We start from the raw sequence: 5,334 nt of genomic DNA, 5'->3' as shown, positions 1-5,334 counted from the left end.
TGGTAGTCCAATCATTTTTTGTGAACGTTTTAATTGAAATTCGATCAAGATTTTTCTGAGCTTATGAAAAAGCTTAAATTTATCCGCTCTATCCGCTGCAACATTTTAAAAATGGTATAAAACTAACCGATTTGTAGGCTTATTCTATTGTACAAATATGTTTCGATGTGCATTAGATGTACATAGTTTTTGAATGTCTACCAGAAGGAGCTATTTCAGCAAAAAAATCAAACATTTAATTTTAAAATCAGAAGAAAATGTTTTTGAGAGAAAACTCACTCAAATATTGATGATAAATGAATATTTATAAAAAAAGAGAAAATATTTTGCCTGCTATAGGGGCCCCCCGAATGATTTGATATGGGGCTCCGCCAATGCACGCTACGCCCCTGCAAATATGTGTTGCTATAATTTCATTATATTTCAATACAATGACCAAATAATTCTTAAAGAAATATACATTCTATTCATCAATTATCATTGGAGGTGATACAACTATAACACAATCTCCACGCACAAATAACATCGGAATACTTCTTTTAGTGGTCTGGTAGACTTCTTCATAAGTTTCTTCATCAATTTTAAGAGTTGTGACAGTTTCTTCCGCCTCTCCCAGTACCATATTGAGATGTTGATCAAAGGCATGAAGTCTTCCACGTAATTCTCTTTCATTCCGCATTTTAATGTAAATTCTTTCGTCTAAACTTAGTCTGATTAAATCCAGAGGCTCTTTTACAGTCATCGCCATAGCCTATTAAAATAATAAATTCATTACTTATTGCAAAACGGTCATTTATTTATTGACATACCTCAGAAAAAGTGGATGAATGTGTGTACATTTATGTATGTTAGGATACAATTTCTCCTCTACGATTACGGGCGCACGGATCAACCGATTTGAATAATTCAAAAAGCATTCAACTTCTATTGACTAGAAAGACGTGTTAATTAGTTTTTGTTTGGTTTTGAAGATATGGGGCAAAAAATGCAAAAATGACAATTTAGTTTATGAGAAAACGGAGCGACCGATTAGAGTGATTCAAAAAAGGATATTGCTTGTGTCGACAATGTTTGCTCATTTTGTTTTTGTAGAAAAACATATATAAAGTCGTAGACCAGATACAAGCACTTATATTATAAATTTCAAAATATTTAAAACAATTGCCATTACTATTATAGCCCACAGTATAGCTCTTGTCCAAAAGGACTTAAAAACATATAATAAGTTGTTTTAGTGATGTACTCGTATTGTAAATAACCTTTATTGATTGAGTTACAATTACAGGATATTGGATGGTGAATTTAATAGATCATTAGACTTATATAGAACACTTGAAAAATATTTGAGTTTATGAATAGAATCTAAGAAAGTTGAAAGAGAGTGGGTTAAGAACATTGAAAGGCTTGACAATGTTCTTTTCAAGACTGCCATAGTATTTCTGAATACTAACGATAAGAAACAATGTAATAGTTGTAAAATAGTGATATCCTAACATAAAAAAGATGTGTACTGCACATAATTAGCCGGAATATGCAAGATCGAACTTTACAAAAATGTTGCCAAATGTTGATAATTAAACATTTACTTTTCGCTTATTTTATTTTTTTATTGTTATTTTAAAATTATTAATAAATGTATACAAGTAACATGTATTTTTAGTTTAAATATTTATTAATAAACTTTAGTACAGTATGAATTTTATTAAAAAACGATATCGTTCTTCCGGTACTTCCTTTTTGAACAGGAATAGAACGCGTTCCGGAACTAAAGACTTCATATAAGAAAATTTAGCTGACGTATTGAAAAAAAAATTAAAAATGCTGATTTTTTTCTAATTTTTGATGAATTTTTATATGTATTATTATTGGGTTTGTGAAATCCCAAACAGGAACAAACAACTTGTTTTTCCAAACCGTAAACCGGAGTCCAGAGCCTTCTTTCCGATACAAATACGAAAACTGGTTTTTGAACCGGTCTTTCGATTTTAAAGTTCCAGTAAAAAAATATTAGCACAACACTAATATCGAGTAAATAGACGGTTCATGACAACACCGACACAAAAACAGTTTGGGAAACTATGGCTTGAAACATGTGTATCTAAATAAGATCTCGACCCGAAGTTTTTTCAAAACCACTGTTGAAGAAACACAAAATTTTATGTTGCAAATAGGTGAAATTGAAATTGTTGCTCAACAATAACTTGCATAAACTAACATACTTATTTGATTTAGTTAATGTTGAAGCTTAAAAGTTATTTTATTTCGTAGTACATTACTATTTATTGAATATCATATAACTTGTGAAATAACACTAGATAAATCAATAGTAATATTAATTAAAATTAATAGCACTATTTGAATAACAACGTATAAATAACAATGTAAAGCAAGATATTTACTTGAAATTAACTAACTTTAACATTAATTCGCTTTTTCGAATAAGTAATAGTAATACTGATATTAATTAACATATTTCAATTTTTATAATAAAGGAAAATATAGATATAATTAATGGAGAAATAGATACGAGTAAATACTAACATCCTTATCAGGCCTAATTAATATTTATGTCATGTATCTTAACAAACAAAGCATATTTTGAAACCCATAATAAATACAATCGAATACCCAATTCTTTAAGTTTATATAAATAATAAGCGTTTAATATCAAAATAATTTTAACTCATTCAATATCAGATACAATTATAATCAGATGTTATTAGGTCAACTCTGAAAAATAAAACCAGAAAAAATAATTCACTTAATATCAGATATAGCAGAATCAGACTTCTTCAGAAAGAATTGGAAATAGATTTCTTTAGAAATTAGGCCTGAGCCTGTTTTTAAAAATTAAATATTCTGGCATAGTCATATGTATAAAATTAATTTGGCTGAACATTTTAATTGCTTAGTTAGGAGGTTATTAGATGAACTTCAAAAAACAAAAACAAAAAAATTTAGTCACTCAATATATAGCACAATCAGGCTTATTCAGAAAGAGTTGGAAATGGATTTCTTTAGAAATTAAATACTCTGGCATAGTCATATGTATAAATTTAATCTGACTGAACATTTTATTGACCTAGCCAAGATGTTATTAGATTAACTCTAAAAAACAGAACCAAAAAAACCCTAATGATCTTTTTTTTTAACTAATTTTAAGCTTCTCAAAAATTTAAGCTACTCTTTTTGTTCTATCTATTTCGTCAAAAGCTGAATCACATAACAACTTTTTTATATAACTTTATCAATCATGAAATATCAAAGTAATAAATACAAAATTCTACAAAATTCCTACTACAAATTAGGATAACTTTCTAACTTATCCAGAGACATTTTTAAGGCTAATTGTAAAGACTTTTCGTGCTGATCGTCAGATGCAAATTTACTAAATAAATATAGGTGTGTTGAATATAATCATGCTAATGAGTATATAATACTTTGCAGAACCTCATTTAAATGCGTGTAAGTAATGGATTTTGCCAATTTTGTAATTATTATAAATAATAAATTGGATAGAACAGATGATAAAATCCTTATTTAATTATTTTCAATTTTGAAAATTATCTATTTAAGTTGAAAATTGATTCTGCAATTTGTCAATTGGCTGATACTTATGATTGTTATGCCTTTTGTAAAAATCTAATGGCTTATCATCGGATATAGCATTAATACTGTTTGTTTATTAATTACTAATTAATTGATTGATTTTTATTATTAATTTTATTCTGCAATCTGTTTATTTATAAACAATAAGCAGAGACTGCTAATAATAAATATTTTACAATATTAACTAAAAAATAGGTATTTTCTAGGTATTATATAACGCATAATAAGAAAAATAGCAAAGCAAATGAAAAAAGCTAGTGGTGTATCAGACATCGTACCTTAAGGCAAATTGCTGGAACTTCCCGTAACCTAATAAAATGAATATTCAAGGAATATTAAATGCTTTCAAATAGATTATTATAATTACTGTAAGTTCCATCATTCGTATTTTATAGACAAATTATTAGAGATTATAAATTATACAACAGCGTTTATATATGTTTGCATAAAAAGTAAAAAATAAACAAAACTTGATCAAGCGAAGGTAGAAATGAACTTACCTCATACTTCTGAGAATTATATAAACTGAATTGCAAAGTTAAAATCATTCATTTGAAGTATATATGTGAGCTTTAGAATTTGAGCTAGATTAAAATTAAAATCCAAATCACTTTCGATATTTATAAAATATCAATTTTTTTGGAAATTAAAAAAAGCAATAGTTTGAATTTTTTATTTTTGCCAAAACTAATAGTATCTTTAGAAGCTAATTTGAATTTTTAATCATTCCTATCGGATTCTTTGTTCTATCAAAAACTGCCATTTTTACACTTTTAGCTACTTATCTCTGAAACGGCTGGGCCTGCCTTTGTCAAAAACTAATCACTAATGTCTTCTCGTCATTACGGATTAAATGTTTTTGAATCTTCAAATCGGGTACACTGTTCTGTCAAAAACTATTATTTTATTCATTTTTTGCTTCGTATCTTGGAATCGGCTGGACCGACATTTTCCAAAAACTAAACTCTATTATTAATCACCATAAGTAAAAGTCGAATGCTTTTTGAGTCATTTAAATCGGTTGATCCGTGTTCCCAAAAACGTTGACAAAAAATTGTATCCACGCATACATACATGCAAAAACACATAATTTTTTTCTTAGTTATGCCAAAATGTTCAAAAACCTTTGAAGCGTAAAAATAGGCAAAAATTTTCAATTTCAATATTTGAACGATCACAATAACTTACCCTACAAGAAGTTAAAAATTTGCAACACAAATATTATGGTTTCACTCGAAATTAAAACACCATTCATTAAACTTGTAGAAAAAGAAGTTACCTTTAGTTTTTTTTAAATATAGGTATTTATTATAAACTTTTTTAATGAATTATTGCAAAATCAACACTGAAACTGACAGTTTCAAAATTATTCTGTTGTAATACTTTCGAAGTACCATGAACATAACAATAATTTCTTTTATTGTCCACGGTACCAACCATACATTGATAAAAGAAAATTTTTATATTTTAGAGGTACCAACTGTTTCTATTAACTTTAATAAATTATTCTATAAAATTCTTGACCAAATAGCACTAAAACATTCTAATTATTTATTACTCGGGCATTTTATTTGATACTTTTAAATATTATTAATATTTGTTGAGACAATATAAGTGCTGACATCAGTGAGTGCGCCTCTGTTTAAAAATATAAGCGACGTCAGCGCCTTTTGACATTAGCCGGCTGACGTCGGAACTACAATTACAATGTCGGAAAGTGGCATC

At 27.7% G+C, this 5,334-nt stretch overlaps 1 pseudogene; it reads right to left on the bottom strand.

The window, feature by feature from the left end:
* Positions 1 to 463: 463 nt before the first annotated feature.
* On the bottom strand, positions 464 to 748 carry LOC113386315 (annotated as a pseudogene).
* Between the last annotated feature and the right edge of the window lie 4,586 nt (positions 749 to 5,334).

Source organism: Ctenocephalides felis, unplaced genomic scaffold, assembly GCF_003426905.1.
Source record: "Ctenocephalides felis isolate EL2017-DRISC unplaced genomic scaffold, ASM342690v1 CF-g0.4_SCAFFOLD_00845, whole genome shotgun sequence".
NCBI lineage: Eukaryota > Metazoa > Arthropoda > Insecta > Siphonaptera > Pulicidae > Ctenocephalides > Ctenocephalides felis.
This window is presented reverse-complemented; position numbering and strand designations above follow the sequence as displayed.